This window comes from Hyperolius riggenbachi, chromosome 9, assembly GCF_040937935.1.
Source record: "Hyperolius riggenbachi isolate aHypRig1 chromosome 9, aHypRig1.pri, whole genome shotgun sequence".
In the NCBI taxonomy this organism is placed as follows: domain Eukaryota; kingdom Metazoa; phylum Chordata; class Amphibia; order Anura; family Hyperoliidae; genus Hyperolius; species Hyperolius riggenbachi.
In genome coordinates this window covers 75,450,952-75,476,922 of record NC_090654.1, presented here as the reverse complement: position 1 = coordinate 75,476,922, position 25,971 = coordinate 75,450,952, and the positions used below count along the sequence as shown (strand labels likewise).

The window sequence follows — 25,971 nt, the reverse complement described above, 5'->3', positions numbered from 1 at the left end:
ACCTCCGGGTACCAATATTTACATTCTTTGCTGCAAATCGCGGCCATTGTAGAAGCCACTCTTTGCAGCAAAGAAGGTACATTTCTGCACCCAGAGTAAACTGATAACTGCGGTGCCCTTTTTTCCCTAAAGGCTCCTGCGCCCTTTTTTCCTGTTACCCTTCTAACCTCCAACCCCTTACTCACACGCACTCACAATGCAACTCAATCTGAGGCAGCCTGTGGTGGGTGAATGAAATCTGTGGGTGTTTAGTGGCCATGTTCACACTAGAGTTTGGTGCTTTGCCTCTAGTTTATCTTGACGGTTATGTGGAGTAACTGGGTAGACAGCTCAGCTGGATATCTAAAGGTGGCCACACACCTTATAATTTTTTAAAGAGAATCTGTACTCTCAAATTCTCACAATAAAAAGCATAACATTCTATTCATTATGTTCTCCTGGGCCCCTCTTTGCCATTTCCGCAACTCCTGGCTTTTAATCGCCAGTTTTAGGCAAAAACATGGCTGCTAACCAGGAAGTGATGTTTGTATATATCTCATGTTACAGTATACTACAAGTTGTATTACATAGAGAATTATCTGCACTCCAGTCTTGGATTCTCACAGTTCTCAGCATGATAAAGGCAGCTTCCTTCCCCCTCAGAGAGACTGTAGGGGGCAGGCAGGGGGCATGTATAACTTCTCCCTATCACAGCAGAGGCAGCACATTCCTCTCTGGCTCCACAAGACTTGACAAAGAAAATAAGATTAGATATATTACAGAGACAGTGCAACTAGAAAAGGCTGCAGGAATCCAGACCACATTAGAACAGGTACAGGAACTTATAGGATACAAGAAATAAGGCTCAACATTTTGTTACAGAGTCTCTTTAAATACCTGTTCTATTCAAGAATAGTGTAACGATTGGTGTCAGCAAGCACAGATATTCTGATTATTGATGATCTGCAGTATCACCAATAATACAGATGCTATACCTGATTATATGGTGATCTGCAGAATCACCAATAATGCAAGTATAGCATGACACGATACAATCGTATGCAAGAGGGTGCTTGGTACAATAGAGTATCTCTATAGGGCAGTGCTGCTCGTAATGGAAAAATCTACGCTTACGGATCATTACGCGTAATTTTACGCTATTACGCATTACGCAATTACGGTTACGGCGAAGGAAATTATCTACGGTACATCACTGTAATTACGCGTAAACTTACGCAATTACGCGTAGGGATACCGTAATGAAGGCGCTTACACTACGATGTTACGCGTAGTGCCGTAATACCCATTAATGCGTATTTTTTGACGCATGCGGACGATATGTACGCAATAGCCGTCAATGTGACAGTTATTGCGTACATATCATTCGTATGCGTCAAAACGTACGCTTATACTGAAGGGCGGGAGAAGATACTATTGGTTGCTTAGGATGTTGACTGATTGGCTACTCTTAGAAAATGGGAGATTTTACGTTAGTAATTACGCGTAAAATTACGCGTAAGTGTTCGTAAAATTACGCACGCCTAGCAATTACGGTAGACAGTGTAATTACGATACCACTTACGGTCTTACGCGTAAATAATTACGCGTAAGACCGTAAGTTACGCGTAACGCTTACGCGTAAATTTACATTGAATTACGATGCGTAATTACGCTCATGCGTAATTTCGGCCCAGCACTGCTATAGGGCACATAGATACAACCTCCAGCAAGCTGGAACAGCAGACAACAATAATAATATACAGCGTAAATACAAGTCTGTGGAAATGTCCACCACACTGTAATTCCTCAGAGGTGTGGTTACCTCTGAATGGGAACCCTGAGTGTGAGATCCTCCAAAGGACGGAGTGGAGGAGTCTCGGCCTCTAGCAGCAAGGGTTTGCTAGTGGCGGTCGTCTCAAAGAGGCAAGCCTCTGATAGAACCCTACAGTGGGAGACGTTCCACTGAAGGGAGAAAGGTCAGCCAAAATGAGGTTCGGCAACAGATCAGGCGGCAGCAGTACAGAAACTTGAGACAAGAGAATAGTCGGAAACCAAGCCAATAGTCGATAACGGTACGGGCTGGCGAAGTACAGAATCAGGAAGCAGAAGAGTAGTCAAGACAGGCACAGAATCATACACGATAAATCAAACAGTATAATATGAGTATATATTGGCGATAAACCAATATATAACACAATATCAAAGACAAGGCTGACTAGGTCTGAGTGCTGACACAGGGTATCGCAAACACAGACGAAGTGTGACTGAAAAGCACTTCCTTGTATACTGACTGGGAGAGAAGTCTCCACCCCAGGCAGAAACCAATCAGAGCAGGCTAAAATGTCAGCTGACCTCCAGGTCAGCTCACACGCTTTCACACGCGAGTATAAAGGCGTGTCTGTCGTGCGCGCACGCCCCATAGAGGCAAGATGGCAGAGCCCTGGTGAGCAGCATGCTGGTGAGTTTGGAGCAGAGTGCTCGGACGGGTTTGCGCAGCGGATGCGGACGAATTTCCGCATCCCGCATTGGAAGGTCCGCTTGCCGGACTGGATGCGACCATATTTCCGCAATCCATCCGGCGTTGCGGATTTTTCGTTACAAATAGCAATCATTTTTTCTGACTGATTGTAACAATTCAAAAATCTGACCAATGTACCACCCACCTATGTTCAATTTTTCCCCAATCATGAATAAAATGATTGAAAGCTCAGAAAAAAAATGATTGAAACTGTACATCAAGTAACTGACAATTCATCATACACCATACAATTCTTGATAAAGTTGGTCTGAAATTTCCAACATGTCTAATCTCCAAAAATCGAAAAGTGAAATTCGATCGGATTTTTCGATTGAAAACAAATAAAAGTTCTCAATTTTTCGGGACAACCGATCGAAATGATCCGGTTGGTGAAAATTGGATCTTTTAATTGTATGGTGTGTGGCCACCTTTATACTGGATGCTTTGCTTTCTGTTGGATCAAAGTCCTAGGTCTTGCCAGAGTCAGACTCTATGGAGACTGGAAACAGGTTTATTAGCAGCAGAAACTGGCAATTGGCTTGATACTTGCCATGGAACCAAAGCGTATGTTCTATGTGGTCTCTTAACAAGTGATGAGCATCCACAAGTGCTTTATACAAGATTCCTGAACAGGTTGACTCAAGGTGCATCAAGTCCTTGTTTATGCCTGTATGAAGTCAGTCTACTAACAAATAATGTGCTGATTTAAAGTGACACTGAAGTGAAAAAAAAAACAAACAAACTGATGGTATAATGAATTGTATGTGTAGTACATCTAAGAAATGAAACATTAGTAGCAAATATATGACATTTTTTTCCAGTACAGGAAGAGTGAAGAAACTGCAGTTGTTATTTATGCTAAGGAGCTTCTTTGAGCTCTCCATCCCAACTTGGGTGGAAGACCGTCCTGTTTTCTGAAACACTTACACATCAAAGAAACACTAAGAGACAGCTTCAGATATAGTTTTACCGCAGGGAAGTTCAAAGGGTCATTATTTGTGCTTTGTTTTATAGTTTAAAATAGAGTGTGTTTTGTAAACTGCAAATATGACAAAATGATGCAATGTTAAAAAATAAAAAGCTATATAACTGGAAATAAAAATATGACGCTCTTTTCTTTGCTACTAATGTTCCATGAATTATCCGTAATACACATACAATTAATTATATCATAAGGGTTTTTTTTTTTCGCTTCAGTGTCACTTTAAGTGCCGCCTAATAATATAATACTCCTGAGCGGAGTGTGTCTGTGAAAGTAAAGTAAATAACTCTATGGAGTGTAATAACATGACATGCTGAGTTTACTGCTAATTACTAACAACACTCATGTATAGATTGTGACAGTTGCTGCCGAGTTATGACTTTATGGAAATTAGGAACAACTGATGTACTGATACACTGCAGTATGATAACAATAGCCTAACTGGGGGAGGTGGAGCAGCTACTGGAAGAATGACTCTATAGTTGTGACTTCTGACATAATTAACCCCTTGCACTCGGAAAGACGTATGAATGATTTGTTGTGGAGTGCTTTATGGCTAGCTTGTGTTGTAGGGAAAAGTGACATGTAGGGACATTTGCCTTTAATGTGGGCATTTCTCCAATGTATTTTTAAAGAGAAACTCTGACCAAGATTTAAACGTATCCCAATCAGTAGCTGATACCCCTTTTACATGAGAAATCTATTCCTTTTCACAAACAGACCATCAGGGGGCGCTGTATGACTGATATTGTGGTGAAACCCCTCCCACAAGAAACTCTTGAGTACGTACTCCTGGCAGTTTCCTGTCTGGCAACCTTGTTGCATTGTGGGAAATAGCTGTTTACCGCTGTTTCCAACTGCCAAAAAACTGAAAAGATTTTACAATGGGCAAACATGACTAAATCATTTATACATAATTATTGTAAAAATGAAGCACTTTTTTTATTACATTATTTTCACTGGAGTTGCTCTTTAAGATGTGTGTCATGTTTGACACCTTTTTGAGCCCACTTTTACACAGTAGCATGAGGCACAGACAGGACCTCCGGTATATGGAACGCGGAAAAGGTATGTCCGCAGTGCACTTTCACTGTTCCTGTCCACTGCTGCTGCCTTTTAAAGCTGGAGGGGGATTACTGAAGGGAGAGCCCGAGGTGAGGGAGGGGGCAGTGGGCCTGCCTCCCCACCGCTATGGGTGGCCAATGCCCTCCCCTCATGCGCTGTGACCCTGGGGGCACCTAACTGGCTACATGGACGGCACCTATTCCTGGCTATACTGTGGGCACCCATGCCTGGCTATACTGTGGACAGCTATACCTGGCTAGACTGTGGGCACCTATACCTGGCAATACTGGGGGCACCTAAACCTAGCTATACTGTGTGGGCTCCTATACCTGGCTATACTTGGGGTGCCTAAAGCTGGTTATACTGGGGGCACCTATACCTGGCTATACTGGGGGCACCTATACCTGGCTATACTTAGGGCACCTATACCTGGCTATACTGGGGGCATCTATACCTAGCTATGCTGAGGGAACCTATACCTGGCTATACTGGGGGCACCTATACCTCTCTATACTGGGGGCTCCTATACCTGACTATCTGTACTGGGGGCACCCAGTGGTAAGCTCTGTGCACTGAAACCACCTGCTTCAGCACCTATACCTGGGGGACATCCACATTTTTGCAGGGGGGCCCAGTGATTTCTAGTTACGCCACTGGGCAGAAGGGAGTGGAGGCAGAGGAGACCAGACATAGTACTGGAGCAGGTAAATATTACACTGCTCCCTGCACAACTCTGCAAGGTGGGAGGAAGTTGGAACAGTCTACCATAGTCCCTGTGACCCCCTTAACCACACAGGGGGGAGCCTAGGAGCTAGGTTACGTTTGATAATTCATTATACAGCATATAACCATGACAGTACTGTGCCGTATGTGCAAGAAGCAGAGCATGCAAGTATGTCAGGCACATATGGCTGCCACCATGCACCTGCAAGAATACAAGAAACAAGACAAACTGAAAAAAATGACAAATGCACTGTTATCAAACTTTCTTGTGTGAGTGTAATGCCTGTAGATATATTGCTACAGGAGAATGTCTTCAATATGAAGTAGTGAGCTGTTGCCATAAGGTAAGGAGATGTGGTTGCCTTTGCCAAGTGATGTGGTCATACTGGGACATGAAAAGGAATTCTATCACTTTAATTGACTTAACTCACTTTAAGTACATGCAACAGATCAATTCAAACAGTGTCAGCCCAAGCCACTGGGAGAATATAGGGACATTTACAAGAGAAAGATAAGATCCTTATCTCATTACAGGAAGCAAAGCTACTCTCTCTCTCTCTCTCTCTCTCTCTCCATCTGGGATTTGGCAGAGAATCAGTATTTGGAGTTTAACATGATGAAGGGCTGGATCAGGGTCATGAGGCTCTCTGTGAATCATCACACCCAACGCTGAGTGAGATGGACCCAGAATGCAAAAATTTCAGCCTTGTTTCTTCTATCCTATAAGTTCCTATACCTGTTCTAATGTGGTCTGACTTACTGCAGCCTTTTCTAGTTGCACTGTCTCTGTAGTATATCTAATCTTCTTTCCTTTGTCAAGCCTTGTCAAGCCTTGTCGAGCCAAAGAGGAATGCACTGTCTCTGCTATGATAGGGAGAAGTTATGCACACCCCCTGCACGCCCCCTACAGGCTCTCCTGTGATTGTATGAGTCACAGTCACAGACATTCCAAACAGCTGTGAGTGCAGAGAGATCAGTGCAGAGCTCAGACAAGCAGCTAAGGCAACACTTGGAGTAACACTCCAGCAATCAAGTCAGGTTTGAGAGGAGCCGCAGCAAACAGGCACCTGCTCTGATGATGTATATCCTGTTTGGCAGCTTTCTTCATTGTTTACAAAAACAATGAATAAAACAGTGATTTTATCACCAGGAAAGCAGCGGGTGCTGTGAAAATGTCACAGAGGGGGTTAGGAGAAGACAACAAACAGGCTGGTATGTTTATTTATGTAAGATTTTCACAGTACAGATTCTCTTTAAAAGGAAATAAATATGGCAGCCTCCATATCCCTCTCACTTCAGTTGTCTTTTGAGTTAACCCCCAGGAGATGCCCTGGGTCATGAGTACATATATAGTGTAACTCCCATCCATATGCATAGGTACATACAAGAATCACAGGAAGAAACAGAGCTGATTACAAATTATGCACAATTCTATGAGGTAATATTGATATGGCTCTGGCTGCTAGTAGCAAGAGGCAATGGCAGGGTGTCTAATGTAAAGGCAGGTTACCCCAAGGCGTAACTAGAAATCACTGGGCCCCACTGCGAAAATGAGGATGGGATCCCCCCATAGGCACCAAATAATCGTAATGGAACAGCGTTTCACTATAAAATAATCCTAATGCAGCAATGTTTCACTAGAAAATAATCCTAATGCAGCTATGTTTTTTGTAAAATGGTCAGCATTTCACCATAAAATGATTGTAAAGTGGACAGCATTTCACCAGAAATTAATCCTAAATTGGGCAGCATTTCACCAGAAATTAATCATAAATTGAGCAGCATTTCACCAGAAATTAATCATAAATTGAGCAGCATTTCACCAGAAATTAATCGTAGATTGGGCAGCATTTCCCCATAAAATAATCGTAAAGTGGGCAGCATTCCACCATAAAATAATCGTAAAGTGGGCAGCAGTCACCAGAAAATAATCGTAATGTGGGCAGCAGCCAGCAGTCATCAGAAAAGAATCGTAATGTGGGTAGCAGCCAGCAGTCATCAGAAAAGAATCGTAATGTGGGCAGTAGTCACCAGAAATTAATCGTAAAGTGGGCAGCATTCACCAGAAAATCGTAATGTGGGTAGCAGTGACCAGAAAATCTCAATGTGGGCAACAGGCACCAGAAAATCGCAATGTGGGCAACAGGCACCAGAAAATCGCAATGTGATCAGCAGGCACCAGAAAATCGCAATGTGGGCAGCAGACACCAGAAAATCGCAATGTGGGCAGCAGACACCAGAAAATCACAATGTGGGCAGCAGACACCAGAAAATCACAATGTGGGCAGCAGGCATCAGAAAGAAAAAACAATTCACTCACCTGACAGAAGTCTCCTCTCCCGGCATCGGGCGTGCAGCTCCTCGACTATCCTCCTGCAGCACATCTCCCGCGCTGACGGGCAGAGTGCAGGGCTATGACAAGATGGTTCCCAAAGCCCTGTACTGGAGACACAAATAGTCTCCAGTGCAGGGCTTCAGCAGCCATCTTGCTGTAGCCCTGCTCTGCCTCCCGGGTGACTGCAGGCTGCGGCGGAAGAAGTTCCACACCTGGCTGGGGGGTCCCACAATCAGGAGGGCGTCAGCGCCCCCCCCCCCACACACACACATACACGGCTGGCAGGCCCCATAGGGGCCCTGGGCCCCCCTGCGGCCGATGGGGTTGCATCCCCAGTAGTTACGCCCATGGGTTACCCGTATTCAATTCGTCTGGAGTAAATGAAGCTTTATGAGCAGTAGAGATGGCCCGAATGGTTCACCGGTGAACGGGAACCGGCAAACTGTGGTGGTTCGCGTTCGCGATCGAACACAAACTTTTCCGGAAGTTCGATTCGCCCCCATAGTGCATCATTAGGGTCAACTTTGACCCTCTGCATCACAGTCGGCAGGCACATTGTAGCCAATCAATCTACACTCCCTCCTGAAGCCACTCCCCCCTTATAAAAGGCAGGTAGCATCAGGCTTTGGACTCACTCGTGTGCCTGCAATAATTAGAGAAGGGAGAGCTGTTGTATAGAGAGCTATAGGGAAAGCTTAGTTAGGCTCTTGAAGGCTTCTCAGCTTGCTCCTTGCTGATTCTTGAAGCACCCCTCAACAGCTCTTTTGAGGGCTAATCTTGTTCTTGTGATCTATTTTTTTTTGTGTGTGTGTGTCACTGACACTTGTTTTGCATAGACAGCCTTGGTAATTCGTGCTATGCCACTGCCAGGCCCAGCGCATTCAGTGACTACTTGTGTGTGTGACAGGTGCACATTGTAATACCCATCACTGCATATACCTACCTGTTGTTCACTTCAGTCAGTGCACCCACCTATCTACGTGAGCGCATGCAGTGTCACTGTGCCTGTCTGGTACCTGTCTGTGTGTGACAGGTGCACATTGTAATACCCATCACTGCAGAAACCTACCTGTTGTTCACCTCAGTCAGTGCACGCACCTACCTACGTGAGCGCACGCAGTGTCACTGTGCCTGTCCGGTACTTGTCTGTGTGTGACAGGTGCACATTTGTAATACCAGTCATTGCATAATTGTTCACACTTCCTGTGTGACCGCACACTGTGTAATATACCACTCTGAGCATACCTGTTAACTGCACCTGTGTGACAGCTGCACATTGTATTGTAATACCAGTCACTGCACACCTTTCACTGCACCTGTGTGACTGCACATTGTATTAGTCAAGTCAGTGCATACCTTTCACTTCATCCCCCCCGATATTGACAAAACAGGCAGAGGCAGGGGCAGACCCAGAGGAAAACCACCCGGCAGTTCTGTTCGAGGTCGTGCTGACGTGATTTTGTGCGGCCCTGGCCCAAAGTACAGTGCTCAGAAGAAGGCATGTCCCATCAACTCCCAAGATTGTCAGGACGTGGTTGACTATTTAACACAGAACACCTCATCTTTCACAGCCACCAGCGCTACTACTAGCACCACTTCCGCTGCATTTGACACTTCGCAGGAGTTATTTGGTGGGAAAATCACTGATGTACAGCCATTTTTGTTACAACAAGATGAAGGCGCTAAGCGAGTTACACCACCTCATATGTCTGAGTTAGGTGAAACTATGGACGTAAGTTGTGAGGAGGAGGATGATGAAGTACCTGCTGTTGGTGCAGTTTATGAGGTGTCTGAGGCAAGCGAAGCTGGGGAGGATGATTATGATGATTATGATGATACGGATGCCACGTGGGATCCTAAGAGACATGATGACCAGGGGGACAGTTCAGAGGGGGAGTCAGAGAGGAGTAGGAGGAGACGAGCTGCTGAAAGAAGCAGGGGGAGCTCGTCATCAGAAACAGCTGGTGGCAGTGTCCGGCGCCATGTATCGCCACCTAAGGACAGCCAGCCAACATGCCCTTCAACGTCAGCTACTGAGGCCACCATAGTGCCCACACCCCAGGGTAGCTCAGCGGTGTGGACATTTTTTAGTGTGTATGCCAAAGATCAGAACGCTGCCATCTGTACTCTCTGCCACCAAAAATTGAGCTGTGGAAAGGCCAACACCCACGTAGGGACAACTGCCTTACGAAGGCACCTGCAGAAAAAGCACAAACTGCAATGGGAAGAGCACCTGAGGAAAAGCAGCACACAAAAGCAAAGCCACCCTCCTTCTCCTCCTTCAGGTGCATCATCTTCAGACGCTTTCTCCCTTGCACCTTCACAATCACAGCCTCCCTCCTCCACTCCGCCTTTCACCGTGAGCGGTTCCTGCTCCTCTGCCCACAGCAGCAGCCAGGTGTCAGTGAGGGCAATCTTTGAGCGGAAGAAGCCAATGTCTGCCAGTCACCCCCTTGCCCGGCGTCTGACAGCTGGCTTGGTGGAACTGTTAGCTCGCCAGTTGTTATCATACAAGCTGGTGGACTCTGAGGCCTTCCGTACATTTGTGGCCATTGCGACACCACAGTGGAAGATGCCAGGCCGCAATTATTTCTCTAAAAAGGCGATACCCAAACTGTACCGTGAAGTTGAGAGGCAAGTGGTGTCATCTCTGGCACACAGCGTTGGGTCAAGGGTCCACCTGACCACGGATGCCTGGTCTGCCAAGCACAGTCAGGGCAGGTACATTACTTACACAGCCCATTGGGTCAACCTGGTGACCGCTGGCAAGCAGGGAGTATGTGGCTGTGCAGCGGACCAACTTGTGACACCTCCACGATTTACAGGCAGGCCTCCTGCCACCTCCTCTCCCCCAGCTACATCCTCTTCGCTGTTGTCATCCTCCTCCTCCTTGGCTGAGTGGCAGTTCAACTCTACTGGTGCTGCCATCTCCTCTCCAGCTACACAGCCCCAGCTCCCCAGGGCCTATGCTGCATGCCAGGTACGACGGTGTCACGCCATCTTAGACATGTCTTGCCTCATAGCGGAGAGTCACACTGGAGCAGCTCTCCTGGCTGATCTTAACAAACAGGTGGATCAGTGGCTGACCCCGCACCAGCTGGAGAGGTGTGTGACAACGGCAGCAATATTATTTCCGCTTTGAATTTGGGAAAGCTGACACATGTATCCTGCATGGCACATGTGCTGAATCTAGTCATTCAAAGATTTGTGTCAAAGTACCCACGCATAGAGGACATCCTGAAGCAGGCCAGGAAGTTGTGTGGTAATTTCAGGCGGTCTTACATGGCCATGGCACACTTTGCTGAGATTCAGTGGAGAAACAAGTTGCCGGTGAGAAGCTTCATTTGTGATAGCCCAACTCACTGGAATTCGACCCTGCTTATGTTCTCTTGCCTGCTAGAGCAGGAGAAAGCCGTCACCCAGTACCTCTACAATTGTAGTAAAAGGACACACTCTGGGGAGATGGGGGTGTTCTGGCCCAACAACTGGACACTGATGCGAAATGCATGCAGGCTCATGTGGCCGTTTGAGGAGGTGACCAACCTGGTAAGTCGCAGTGAAGGCACCATTAGCGACTTGATCCCGTACGCTTACTTCATGGAGCGTGCCGTACGTAGAGTGGTGGATCAAGCTGAGAAGGAGCGTGAACAGGAACTGTTACAGGAGGAAGCGTTGTGGGATTAATTCTCATCAGAACCAGATGTTTCCTCAACACCTGCGGCAGCACAGAAGGGGGAGGAGGAGGAGGAAAAGTCGTGTGGGGAAGAGGAGTCAGACTTGGATGATGAGGAAGGTGTTTCTTTGGAGGAGGAGGCGGCGGCAGAAGAACAACCGCATCCGGTGTCACAGGGGGCTTGTGCTGCTCAACGTTCCCGTGGTATTGTTCATGGCTGGTGGAAGGAGGATGACTTACCTGACGTCACTGAGGAAGAGCAAGAGGAGATGGATAGTACGTCTGGATCCAACTTTGTGCAGATGGCGTCTTTCATGCTGTCCAGCCTGTTGAGGGACCCCCATATAAAAAAAAACTCAAGGGGAATGAGCTGTACTGGGTGGCCACGCTACTAGACCCTCGGTACAGGCACAAAGTGGCGGAGATGTTAACAACTCACCTGAAGGCAGAAAGGATGCAGCACTTGCAGAACAAGCTGGCAACTATGCTTTACAATGCATTTAAGGGTGATGTCACAGCACAACGCAATTACGGGACCACTGCCAGTAATCCTCCTCCCATGTCCACGCAGGCAAGGATAGGACGCTCCAGCAATCTCATGGTGATGTCTGACATGCAGACATTCTTTAGTCCAACCTTAGGCCTTAGGCCTTCCGGATCCACCCTCCACCAATGCCTGGACCGGCAGGTAGCCGACTACCTGGCCTTAAGTGCGGATGTAGACACTGTGAGCAGCGATGAACCCTTGGACTACTGGGTGCGCAGGCTTGACCTGTGACCAGAGCTGTCCCAATTTGCCATTCAATTTCTGTCTTGCCCTGCCTCAAGCTAGTGTTGGGCGAACATCTAGATGTTCGGGTTCGGGCCGAACAGGCCGAACATGGCCGCGATGTTCGGGTGTTCGACCCGAACTCCGAACATAATGGAAGTCAATGGGGACCCGAACTTTTGTGCTTTGTAAAGCCTCCTTATATGCTACATACCCCAAATTTACAGGGTATGTGCACCTTGGGAGTGGGTACAAGAGGAAAAAAAAATTTAGCAAAAAGAGCTTATAGTTTTTGAGAAAATCGATTTTAAAGTTTCAAAGGGAAAACTGTCTTTTAAATGCGGGAAATGTCTGTTTTCTTTGCACAGGTAACATGCTTTTTGTCGGCATGCAGTCATAAATGTAATACATATAAGAGGTTCCAGGAAAAGGGACCGGTAATGCTAACCCAGCAGCAGCACACGTGATGGAACAGGAGGAGGGTGGCGCAGGAGGAGAAGGCCACGCTTTGAGACACAACAACCCAGGCCTTGCATGAGGACAAGAAGCGTGCGGATAGCATGCTTTGTACCACCATGCAGTCATAAATGTAATAAAGATAAGTGGTTCAATAAACAGGGACCACGCGGCAACGCTAACCCAGCAGCAGCACACGTGATGGAACAGGAGGAGGCGCAGGAGGAGAAGGCCACGCTTTGTGAGACACAACAACCCAGGCCTTGCATGAGGACAAAAAGCGTGCGGATAGCATGCTTTGTACCGCCATGTAGTCATAAATGTAATAAAGATAAGAGGTTCAATAAACAGGGACCACGCGGCAACGCTAACCCAGCAGCAGCAGCAGCAGCAGCACACGTGATGGAACAGGAGGAGGCGCAGGAGGAGAAGGCCACGCTTTGTGAGACACAACAACCCAGGCCTTGCATGAGGACAAAAAGCGTGCGGATAGCATGCTTTGTACCGCCATGTAGTCATAAATGTAATAAAGATAAGAGGTTCAATAAACAGGGACCACGCGGCAACGGTAACCCAGCAGCAGCAGCAGCACACGTGATGGAACAGGAGGAGGCGCAGGAGGAGAAGGCCACGCTTTGTGAGACACAACAACCCAGGCCTTGCATGAGGACAAAAAGCGTGCGGATATAGCAGCAATGCTTTTTGCCGCCATGCAGTCATAAATGTAATACAGATGAGAGGTTCAATAAACAGGGACCGGAAACGCTAAACCATCCCAGATGTTCATCGGTCATGTTACTTGGTTGGGGTCCAGGAGTGTTGCGTAGTCGTTTCCAATCCAGGATTGATTCATTTTAATTTGAGTCAGACGGTCTGCATTTTCTGTGGAGAGGCGGATACGCCGATCTGTGATGATGCCTCCGGCAGCACTGAAACAGCGTTCCGACATAACGCTGGCTGCCGGGCAAGCCAGCACCTCTATTGCGTACATTGCCAGTTCGTGCCAGGTGTCTAGCTTCATGCCCGGTTTCAGGTCCAGCGGTGCCAGCCACAAATCCGTCTGTTCCTTTATTCCCCTCCAAATTTCCTCCCCTGTGTGCTGCTTATCCCCAAGGCAGATCAGCTTCAGCAACGCTTGCTGACGCATGCCAACAGCTGTGCTGCACTGCTTCCACGATCCTACTGCTGCTGGTGCTGGGTTAGCATTTCCGGATGAGGTACAGCTTTGAGATGCGTTGGAGGAGAAGGAGTCAGAGAGGTAGGTGCTGCTGTTGTTATCCAGCTGTTTGCAGCGTGGGCAACACCCGCGCCGTAGCAGGTGAGGAATCGCTGCCAGGCTCCACAAGGTTCACCCAGTGCGCGGTAAGGGAGATGTATCGACCCTGGCCGAACGCACTCGTCCAGGTGTCAGTGGTGAGGTGAACCTTGCAGGCAACGGCATTCTTCAAGCTTCGGGTTATTTAGCTGACCACGTGCTCATGCAACTCAGGCACTGCAGAGCGCGCAAAGTGGTAGCGGCTGGGAACCACGTAACGTGGGATGGCCACTGACATCATGCCCTTGAAGCTGTTTGTCTCCACCACTCGATATGGCAGCATTTCGCAGGCCAGAAGCTTGGCTATGCTGGCTGGCTGTTACTGCCACGGCCCGGGGGTCATTTGCTGGCAATTTCCTCTTGTGCTCAAACATCTCAGAAACAGACAACTCAACCGTAGCGCTGCACACCGAAGGGCTGTTGGTTGTTGTGTTTGATGAACACTGGGAGACCTCAAGAGCACTAGTCCGGAAAGTGACAGTGTCAGCATCGTCTGATGTTTGTGAATGTTGTGAACCACGCAATGGCTGGGCTACTGCTGCTGCTGAGGCGGGTCTGGTGGTGAGTCTGGTGAACCCAAGGGAGGCAGTGTTGCTGGTGGTACCCTGTCCTGCCGCGTTTGCCCACAGAGTGGGATGTTTGGATAGAATGTGGCGGCTCATGCTGGTGGTGGAGAGGTTGTTAATACTTTTCCCCCTGCTCAGGCGGGTCTTGCACACCTTGCAAATCGCCATGGTAACATCCTCAGTGCAGTCTTCAAAGAAAGCCCAGACTTTAACTGGCTGAGGACTCGGACCTCGTGCGTGATGTGCTGGTGCTGCTTAACCCACTGCTGGACGCTTGAGAGGTCATCCAAGTAATTATCTGGTCCTGTTCTTTTGGATCTGTGAGGGTTGTTGTCCTGGACAACATGGGCAGTATTGAGTGGGTTTTCTTGGGTGCTCCCCTGTGGCCTGTACGTGAACCGTCAGGGGAAACACCTCTTCCCTTGCCCCTCCCTCTTTCACCGGATTTCTTCCTCATTTCACTTATCCTTAAAGTACACGCTGACTGGCAGCAGTACAGTGGCAGTACAGAAATGCTATACAGTGGTGGGTGAGCGGTGTACCACTATTGTCAGCAGTGACACAGAGCACAATGCTATACAGTGGTGGGTGAGCGGTGTACTACTGTTCCCAGCAGACACAGAGTGGAAGTAAACACAATGCTATATAGTGTGGCTGAGCCGTGTACACAGAGTGGCATTAAACACAATGCTATATAGTCTGCTATATAGTCACCCCGAACAGGGTGATGTTCTGCAGAACCCAAACAGTGGCAAACACTGTTCGCCCAACACTACTGGGAGGGAACGCAGATTTTAGTACCTAAACACACGATACAACATGTTTTCCGGGGTCGGACTCTGAGGCACATACAGATGGTCCCGATCATCATCCTCATCATACAACTCTTCTCCTGAGTCTGACCCACCCACCACCTCTGCCACCCCAACATCCCCAGACACAGACCCCTCATCGTCCTCAACATTAACTTGGGATGCTGGCCTGAGCCAGACCTCCTCCTCCACATCAGGCCCCATCATCTCCTCAATGGCAGCCCTCATTAATCGCTCTGGCGACGGACTGATGGACACAACGTTCTCCTCCGGGGAGGGCTGCTGCTGACCACTGGCTGCTGGGGTGGATGTTATAGCTTGCGTGGGGCGTTGGCTGTTGCTGTTGTTGGGAGTGCTGCTCACAGCGGAGGTCTCTGGGGAACTCATGTTGAGCTCATATAGTGGTTGACGGTGAGTGGAGTATTACTGATCCCAGCAATATACACACTGACTGGCAGAGTACGCAATGCTATATAGTGTGGCTGAGCGGTGTACACAGAGTGGCAGTAAACACAATGCTATATAGTCTGGCTGAGCGAGCGGTGTACTACTGTTCCCAGCAGAATCAGAGTGGCAGTAAACAATGGTATATAGTCTGGCTGAGCGGTGTACACAGAGTGTCAGTAAACAATGGTATATAGTCTGGCTGAGCGGTGTACACACAATGCTATATAGTCTGCTATATAGTGTCAGTAAACAATGGTATATAGTCTGGCTGAGCGAGCGGTGTACTACTGTTCCCAGCAGAATCAGAGTGGCAGTAAACAATGGTATATAGTCTGGCTGAGCGGTGTACACAGAGTGTCAGTAAACAATGGTATATAGTCTGGCTGAGCGAGCGGTGTACTACTGTTCCCAGCAGAATCAGAGTGGCAGTAAACAATGGTATATAGTCTGGCTGAGCGGTGTACACAGAGTGTCAGTAAACAATGGTATATAGTCTGGCTGAGCGGTGTACACAGAGTGTCAGTAAACAATGGCATATAGTCTGGCTGAGCGGTGTACACACAATGCTATATAGTCTGCTATATAGTGTCAGTAAACAATGGTATATAGTCTGGCTGAGCGAGCGGTGTACTACTGTTCCCAGCAGAATCAGAGTGGCAGTAAACAATGGTATATAGTCTGGCTGAGCGGTGTACACAGAGTGTCAGTAAACAATGGTATATAGTGTGGCTGAGTGGTGTACACAGAGTGTCAGTAAACAATGGTATATAGTCTGGCTGAGCGGTGTACACAGAGTGTCAGTAAACAATGGTATATAGTCTGGCTGAGCGAGCGGTGTACTACTGTTCCCAGCAGAATCAGAGTGGCAGTAAACAATGGTATATAGTCTGGCTGAGCGGTGTACACAGAGTGTCAGTAAACAATGGTATATAGTGTGGCTGAGTGGTGTACACAGAGTGTCAGTAAACAATGGTATATAGTCTGGCTGAGCGGTGTACACAGAGTGGCAGTAAACACAATGCTATATACTCTGGCTGAGCGAGCGGTGTACTACTGTTCCCAGCAGACACAGAACAGTAAACAGAATGCTATATAGTGTGGCTGAGCGAGCGGTGTACCACTATTCCCAGCAGACACAGAACAGTGAACAGAATGCTATATAGTGTGGCTGAGCGAGCGGTGTACCACTATTCCCAGCAGACACAGAACAGTGAACAGAATGCTATATAGTGTGGCTGAGCGAGCGGTGTACTACTGTTCCCAGCAGACACAGAACAGTACACAGAATGCTATATAGTGTGGCTGAACGAGCGGTGTACTACTGTTCCCAGCAGACACAGAACAGTACACAGAATGCTATATAGTGTGGCTGAACGAGCGGTGTACCACTATTCCAAGCAGACACAGAACAGTGAACAGAATGCTATATAGTGTGGCTGAGCGAGCGGTGTACCACTATTCCCAGCAGACACAGAGTGGCAGTAAACAGAATGCTATATAGTGTGGCTGAGCGAGGTACACAGAGTGGCAGTAAACAGAATGCTATATAGTGTGGCTGAGCAAGCGGTGTACTACTATTCCCAGCAGACACAGAGTGGCAGTAAACAGAATGCTATATAGTGTGGCTGAGCGAGGTACACAGAGTGGCAGTAAACAGAATGCTGAGCGAGCGGTGTACTACTATTCCCAGCAGCGACACACAATGACTGGGGGGGACCCTGGCTAGCGTGGCTGGAGCGCGAACTACCCTGCCTGCCTACCCAAAGCTAAACCCACAGACAAATGGCGGAGATATGACGTGGTTCGGGTATTTATTTACCCGAACCACGTGACAGTTCGGCCAATCAGAGCGCGTTCGGGTCCGAACCACGTGACCCGTTCGGCCAATCACAGCGCTAGCCGAACGTTCGGGGAACGTTCGGCCATGCGCTCTTAGTTCGGCCATATGGCCGAACGGTTTGGCCGAGCACCGTCAGGTGTTCGGCCGAACTCGAACATCACCCGAACAGGGTGATGTTCTGCAGAACCCGAACAGTGGCGAACACTGTTCGCCCAACACTACCTCAAGCGTCCTGTCAGAAAGGAGCTTCAGCGCAGCTGGAGGCATTGTCACTGACAAGAGAAGTCGCCTAAGTCACAAAAGTGTTCAGTACCTCACCTTTATCAAAATCAATGAGGCATGGTTCCCGGAGGGCTACTGCCCGCCCGAAGACTAAGTCAGTCCCCACACACAGCATCTCTGCCTGCACGCCATGTGACTGCCTACCTCAAGACTAAGTCGGTCCCCACACAGCATCTCTGCCTGCAGGCCGCTTGACTGCCTTTTCTGCTACCACCAACAGGGTCCAGGACTCCAGGTGAATTCCTGAATTTTTAAGGCCGCTGCTAGCAGCGGCCGCTATTCTAATTTTTCTGGTGCGTGTACATGCCTGCCTAATTTTTCTGGCTGCACTGCAAATGCAACAACAAAGCAAAAGGCATGTACATATGCTAATCCCCCTTCATGATCATTACCTTGCCACGGTGAAGGGGCTTGCGTATCACAATGAAGCAATGACCGCCAGCTATATGAGTTTCTCAGGGGGGTGGCACACTCAAGATAATAAGATTGTTGCTTCATTGTGGACAGACCAAATTTGATCAGTTGGACAGTCACTGTTGTTCTATCATTGAGCTACCATAGCCCGGAGACCATATGGGCTTGAAAACCGCCACTGCCTGCACTCTCGCCATGGTGACCACCAGTCCAGCACGGCTGTCACTACACAAACACTTGCGGTGCGTTACACAGTGAGTTTGGTGTGTCAGTGTGAAGTAGTACTCTAATTACACTCCCTGATTGATGTATCACATGCAAGCACTTTAGGCCTGCAATTTAGCATTCAATGTGATCTCTGCCCTTAAAACACTGCTTTGTGGCAAATCCAGATTTTTCCCCGGGACTTTTGGCGTGTATCTCACTCTGCCATGCCCCCCTCCAGGTGTTAGACCCCTTGAAACATCTGTCTCTCATTTTCTAAGTTCTCCTCCCCATTGAAGTCTATCGCGGTTCGCGAAAGTTTGTGTTCGCGGTTTGCGAACCTAAAATCGGAGGTTCGGGCCATTTCTCATATGAGCAGTGCCGTGGTATAGAAATGGTGTCCTCCCCATGCATTACGTGGTCATAATGACCACTTTGTCAGAGAGGAGATGTTTGCATTTAGCTCTAATGTTCCCTCCTCTTGCCCTTCCAGTGTACAATACTGCCATGATGTGTCCCTCATAACAAGTGCAGCCATCATGTCTCCCTTCTGCCAATTCTAGGGTTGGCCAGAATTGCTGAATTCTGAATCCGACGAAATTCCGAAATTTCCCACGGGATTCCGAACAAATTCCAAATTTCCCAGACTCTCAGTTTGCATTGTGAAATTGTGAAACTATTTATTGCAAATACATTTTTACACTAAGCATAAGATTTAATATGGTTTTTGCATTTTTGCGTAGAATTTTAGATTTTTTGCATAGAATTATTGAGCACGTTCAGTAGACTTTTTTTTGCTACATTTGTGCATTACACAAAGTTAATTTTGTTAAACTTTTAGAATTTATGCCCCAGAATTTCGACTTTCAGCTCTGAATTGCGAAATAAGAAATTTTGAAATCCTGCCTTCAGTGTGCTTTGCTGCCCCCACACACCCACAACAAGTACCGCAATCACGCTCTCTTATTAAACATACAGTTATAATGTCCCTCCCCTAGCAAAGTACAGTTATCATATACCCCTTCAACAATTGTAGTCGTTTCCTGTCTCCCCCTGCATCCCTTGCAGGGTCTATTGTAACACACCTGCTTGACTGCATTCTCAATTATGTTAATTCAATCAAAAAGTAGAATGCAAGGCAGGCATTAGGTTTATAAAATGGATGGCTAGTCTACATTTTCAGTGATGCTATCAGTTTCTAGAAAGAGGATAAAGTACCTTCTGAGTTATGTACATTGGGGGACATTTATCAAGAGTGTCTGAGACTAAATATTGGTAGGATTTTAGAAATCCGTGCAGAACTGTCTCAGACATCTTAAGAAATCACTAGATAGAGCAGTTTCCTTCTTGAACTGTTAGGAATAGGAGGAGTTAGGAATGTTTCTCAGACAGTGCAATGTGTGAGAGGAATTGCTGTTGCTGCGGTGACCAATTCATCTGCTGTACTGCATCAATGCCCAGCACTGGAAGGGTTAAGCAAAGAACAGCTTCACATGTTACCTGGCAGCAGGGAGGAAGAGCACCTCACAAATCATGCCTAGCCTGCACTGCTGCACTACCTGTAGAGCTGCTATTAAGCACTTCTTATGCTGGGAATACACGTTTCGTTTTTGCCTTCGTTTTAGCCTTCGTTTCGATTGTGCCTTTTGTCCTTTTCGTTCCCGAAATAATCGAACGTACGGTTAATATCATCACCCACGGTTTCGGTTTTTTTTTTCGATTCTGATGGTTTTGTTTTTCCAATGATCGAAGGCTGCAAAGAAACGAAACGAAAGTCCCTTTTTACAGGGACGGACTAACATAAACGAACATATAATCGATCTGAACAGCCATCAAGCCTACCAATGGCTCGATTAGATGGATAAAGAGAGATAATATCAAACATGTTCGATCACTAGTCGTTCGTTTTTGGGGTCTATTAATCGAAACTATAATGAGATTATGACTATTTTCACATACGTTTTCAACACTCGATTCGTTTACTGAACGAATCGAAGGCTAAGACGAAGGCAAAAACGAAACGTGTATTCCCAGCATTAATCTGAAGCAGTTTAGGGATGGATTTTCACTTTTCTTAACTGTAGTGCAGCTCTAGAAATCCACGCTAAACTGTCACTCTTAATCGGGATTTAAGACTCTTATTATTATCATGCAGAACAGTTCCACTACTGGTTAGAACAGTTTAAGAAGAAAAAACTGTCAGTAATGCTTTGATAAATCTGGCCCACAGTCTGTATTAAATAGGCAGAATTCTCAGGGAAGTCACATGAGATATGTGACTTCCCTGAGAATTCTGCCTATTGGTGCAGCGGAGTGACAACGCTGGTGTCTGAACTGATGGTTAGTATTCTCAGTGATGACACAGCTCTAATGGACAGGCTACTTAGCGACATCACTGGTCTCTAGTGAACAGGCTGGTGGCTTTTTCAGTGATGTCACTGTTCTCTAATGAATAGGTAGACCATATGATGTTGCCAATCTCTAGTGGATTGATAAACTGCATGTTCTCACATTACAGTTTCTAGTGAACAGATGGAGTATTTGCGCTATAAAGACTTTGAATATTTCCCATAGTATGTGTATGACTCACAAACGGCTGCTATCACTGTGCACATTTAACATTTTATGAGTACAAACAAAATCCTGCAGAGCACCTTTTGTCTGCTCGTTATACAACACAGGCCTGTGATTCTTCAGTTCACATCGTCATAGCGCACAATGGCAATTAACTGGAGAAGGATGCTCCGTACTTAATGATCTAAGTATTATGATCTCTTCAAATTGCTTTGACTTGCAAACTTCTGAAATCCTCTCTGTTAGAGAGAGAGAGGTCCCTGGGTCCCAATTAAACCACTAACGCGAAGCCATTCACATTTTTTTCAATTTCCCGGTTTTAAAAAAATAAAATCATTATGAAAAGGGTAAATTAATATAATTAATATTTTTATCACAAGTTAACAACAACCTCTGAACAGTTTATTGAGTAAAACGATGATCGACCCACAGATCCAAAAGTTGGAGACAAAGAAATAATTGATTCACCTGGAAAGCCACGGGTGTCATTGGGGATTGATATTGAGGATACAGAGGTGCCAATAAGAATAAAACATTTAAAAAGGAGGTAGTGGTGGACTTATCACAAAAAATTCGTACATAGGTCGTGAAAGATTCAAAAAGCGGAACTTAATAAAAAAAAAAAAAAACAGCAATAATGATAAAGACTCCACTTGCAATGCGTTTTGTGGGTGTATCCGCTTCCTCAGGCAATTATGTGGAGCATCTGGGAGGCATAAAACAGTTTGCTCAGAGAGTATCTAATATAATATTCAATGTGTAGCAAAGAAACAGTAGTGGGACTGGCACTCAAATGATTCCTGGAACACAGCAGCTGGACCCTGGTTAGTACGTGCTCTAGGTCTCATACACCTTAGTATTATCCACAAAACAGACAGCAGACCTGGCACCGATTTGCACTTTTCCAAGAGTTTCCTTTAATCCAGCGGATGCAAGCAATACATAGAGAGTAAGTAGGTGGTCGGCCTAACAGCCGTTTCGCAGGTTGCCCTGCTTCTTCAGGTTGCCTCTGAAGAAGCAGGGCAACCTGCGAAACGGCTGTTAGGCCGACCACCTACTTACTCTCTATGTATTGCTTGCATCCACTGGATTAAAGGAAACTCTTGGAAAAGTGCAAATCGGTGCCAGGTCTGCTGTCTGTTTTGTGGATAATAATATTCAATGTATAACAACCCTCTTTTCCTTAATTTATGGATTAACAATGGCCTGTGCATTCTGTCCTTCAAACTCCAGAAACGTAACATCCTTTCGGTTAAAGTGAATCCGAGGTGAAAACAAACTGTTGAGATAAACAATAGTATTTATCCCCCCTACTCCTAAAAATGACCCTTTTTTAGATATCACATGGTTTTATTTTATATTTAAACATTTACAAAGTAGATTGAATGTTTTGTTGTCTCTGCTCAGTGTCAGCCTATTAAGTGTCCCTAAATTAAAATAAATAAACCATTGACCTTTTTCTATCTCCCTCTGCCCTCAGAAGTTTTAAAACTTTTGCAAACAAACTTTGTTGTAAAACTTTTATGGCTGTAATTTGCTTATCAGTGATGGCTACTATATTCCCGACAAGGTACAGTCAAGACAGAAGCTGTCACTTCCACGCCTAAAAATTAACTCTTTCAGGCAGCAAAATAAAACAAGCAAAATAAAACAAGTAAAATAGCTTTGTTATTAATATGTTTTGCACTGTACATACACATGTTTATCTCATCATGTCAAAAAGGATCTGTGAATGGATCTAGTGGTGGTTTACTGCTGTACTTAAGCACCTCTACTGACAGAAGAGGGCAGTCTAATGTTGCTGTGTTGGATTCCTGTTGGCTTTTAAAGTGCACCTGAATCGCTTTGATGAAGTTAGATACTTACCTTGGTAGTGGAAAGCCTCTAGGTGGTTCTGAGGCTTTCCCAGATCCTCTTACGCGTCAGTCTAGGTCTACTGGACATGCGTGAGAGCTTGTTACTGGGGCTGATTGCGGCTGAACAGTAGACCGCAGGAGGACAGCGTAGGACTCAGACGTGCTTATAGGGCGGGAGGAAGCCCCTGGTAAGTATCGACATAATGCAAGACATAATGAGCTGCAGAGGAAAGAGCTGTGTGAAGACCTTATGAATGTGTTCATAAATGCCTTTTTGTCTCCATGAAGTAAGAGATGAATAAATGACAGACCCCCTTCATCACTGGATGCTTTGCAATTGCCAATACATGCACACAAAATTGTGTTGTCTTTTCTTCCATGCAAATACAAAGTGACACACTAAAGACGCACTAAAGAAATGACAGCCTCTTTTTACAACTGCTTAAAGAGACACTGAAGCGAAAACAAAAATTATGATATTATGATTTGTATGTGTAGTACAGCTAAGAAATAAAACATTAAGATCAGATACATCAGTCTAATTGTTTCCAGTACAGGAAGAGTTGAGAAACTCCAGTTGTTATCTCTATGCAAACAAGCCATTAAGCTCTCTGACTAAGTTAGTCGTGGAGAGGGCTGTTATCTGACTTTTATTATCTCAACTGTAAGTGTACTGTTTACTTTTTCTCTACTAGAGGAGAGGTCATTACTTCACAGACTGCTCTGAAAGAATCATTTTAAATGCTGAGTGTTGTGTAATCTGCACATATTATAGAATAATGCAATGTTGGAAAAAACACTATATACCTGAAAATAAAAGTATGAGAATATTTTCTTTGCTGCTAATCTTCTAGTAATTATTTATAGTACACAACCAATTCATTATATCATATTTTTTTTTCGCTTCAGTGTCTCTTTAAAAGGTGTACCTATACATTAATGCATACTAAGTAGTGACACAAAGTGGTTGTGGGCTGTCAATTAGCATAATAATGAAATGGTGGACCACTTTAGATTGTACTTACTGTGTAACTGCAAATATATACAAACTACTAATTATTATTTTTTTAAAGAATGGTGACATCAAGTGGTTATGTTGTGACAAATGGAACATTCAAGAAATAACAGTTCCTTATTAGAAGAGTATACATAGTGTGAATACAAATATACAAACTCTATTTAGAGTAATTCAGTCTTTAGTATAAAGGGATTTTTTAGTGGATCCAAGTAAACCCATTATTACTTCATCCTGAAAGAGATCTCTTAAAGAGACACTGAAGCGGAAAACAATGATGATATAATGAATTGGTTGTATAGCACGGATAATTACTAGAACATTAGTAGCAAAGAAAATATTCTCATATTTTTATTTTCAGTTATATAATTTTTTTTTTATAACATTGCATCATTCTCTAATATTTGCAGTTTACACACTACTCAGCATTCCAAATGATTTTACAGAGCAGTCTTGTGAACTTTTGAACTGTCCTCTGCAGGAAAAAAAAGCGATACAGTTAGATACACTTGAGATAATTAGCTTCAGAAGACAGAGCTCTGTGCGACTTTGAAAGTCGTGGAGCTCAGTGGCTCCCGTGTGTACAGTCTGTTGGCAGGCTGATAAGGCTGTTTTTGACTGATCGGCGGATCAGTCAAAACCAGCCTTATCAGCCTGTCGGCAGAACGGCCCGTCACTTAAAGAGACCAGGCACCTTTATATTAGCTGCTGTGGTGTGGTGTGTGGTAATAGTCGGTCGTTACTCGGTAGGAGAGTGGGTGGGCAGGTGGCAGCAGAAAATAGTTATTTTTCTGTTCTCCCTGGCAGTGGTAGCAGCACACAGACAGCAGAAGCTCAATGCAGCTACAGGAGGAGGAGTAATGTGTGTCAGGCAGTGAGATGTGACTGACATAATAGGCCCTGGTTCCTAGCGGTGGTTCCAGGGCCGTAAATGAACATCACGAGGTTCCAGACAGTGGTCGTGAAGCCCACATTGTGTCCAATACACAATTGGGACAGCACAGTTTTCAACCCGGACACCTCTAAAATAATTACATTTTTTTTTTCAAAATAATGCAGGCAGTGAGGCACCTATTTTTGAGCATAATAGCTGGTGGCGCATGGGCAGCAGCACCTTGTAATGTGTTCCCTGGCAGTGGAGACACAGACAGCAGGAGGAAATATAACAGCAGGCAGCGTGAGGAGGATAAGTGTGTGGCAGACTGGCATTTGGCAGCAGGCAGGAGGGCAGGCAGCGACACATAGTAGGCCCTGGGTCCTAGCGGTGGTTCCAGGGCCGTAAATGAACATCATGAGGTTCCAGACAGCGGTCGTGAAGCCCACATTGTGTCCAATACACAATTGGGACAGCACAGTTTTCAACCCGGACACCTCTAAAATAATTACATTTTTTTTCCAAAATAATGCAGGCAGTGAGGCAGCTATTTTTGAGTGTAATAGCTGGTGGCTCATGGGCAGCAGCACCTTGTAATGTGTTCCCTGGCAGTGGAGACACAGACAGCAGGAGGAAATATAACAGCAGGCAGCATGAGGAGGATAAGTGTGTAGCAGACTGGCATTTGGCAGCAGGCAGGAGGGCAGGCAGCGAGACATAGTAGGCCCTGGGTCCTAGCGGTGGTTCCAGGGCCGTAAATACACAGCATGAGGTTCCAGACAGCGCTCGTGAAGCCCACATTGTGTCCAATACACAATTGGGACAGCACAGTTTTCAACCCGGACGCCTCTAAATTATTTACATTTTTTTTTTTCAAATTGTATGCAGCTATTTTTGAGTGTAATAGCTGGTGGTGCATGGGCAGCAGCACCTTGTAATTTGTTCCCTGGCAGTGGAGAGGAGACACAGACAGCAGGAGGAAATATAACAGCAGGCAGCGTGAGGAGGATAAGTGTGTGGCAGTCTGGCAGACTGGCATTTGGCAGCAGGCAGGAAGGGCAGGCAGCGAGACATAGTAGGCCCTGGGTCCTAGCAGTGGTTCCAGGGCCGTAAATACACAGCATGAGGTTCCAGACAGTGGTCGTGAAGCCCACATTGTGTCCAATACACAATTGGGACAGCACAGTTTTCAACCCGGACACCTCTAAAATAATTAAAAAAAATTTTTCAAAATAATGCAGGCAGTGAGGCAGCTATTTTTTAGCGTAATAG

The 25,971-nt window shown here is 46.0% G+C and overlaps 1 protein-coding gene and 1 long non-coding RNA gene across 2 annotated transcripts in view; both read left to right on the top strand.

The window, feature by feature from the left end:
- The window catches only part of CHST13 (carbohydrate sulfotransferase 13), an 841,732-nt gene that overhangs the window by 259,439 nt on the left and 556,322 nt on the right, over positions 1–25,971 (top strand). The gene's annotated exons all lie outside the window — the stretch shown is intronic.
- LOC137531638 (uncharacterized) overlaps positions 4,341–25,971 on the top strand; it is a 38,929-nt gene continuing 17,298 nt past the window's right edge. The window contains exon 1 of the long non-coding RNA XR_011023691.1: positions 4,341–4,547. This is a non-coding gene — a long non-coding RNA (uncharacterized lncRNA). The remainder of the gene's footprint in view (positions 4,548–25,971) is intronic.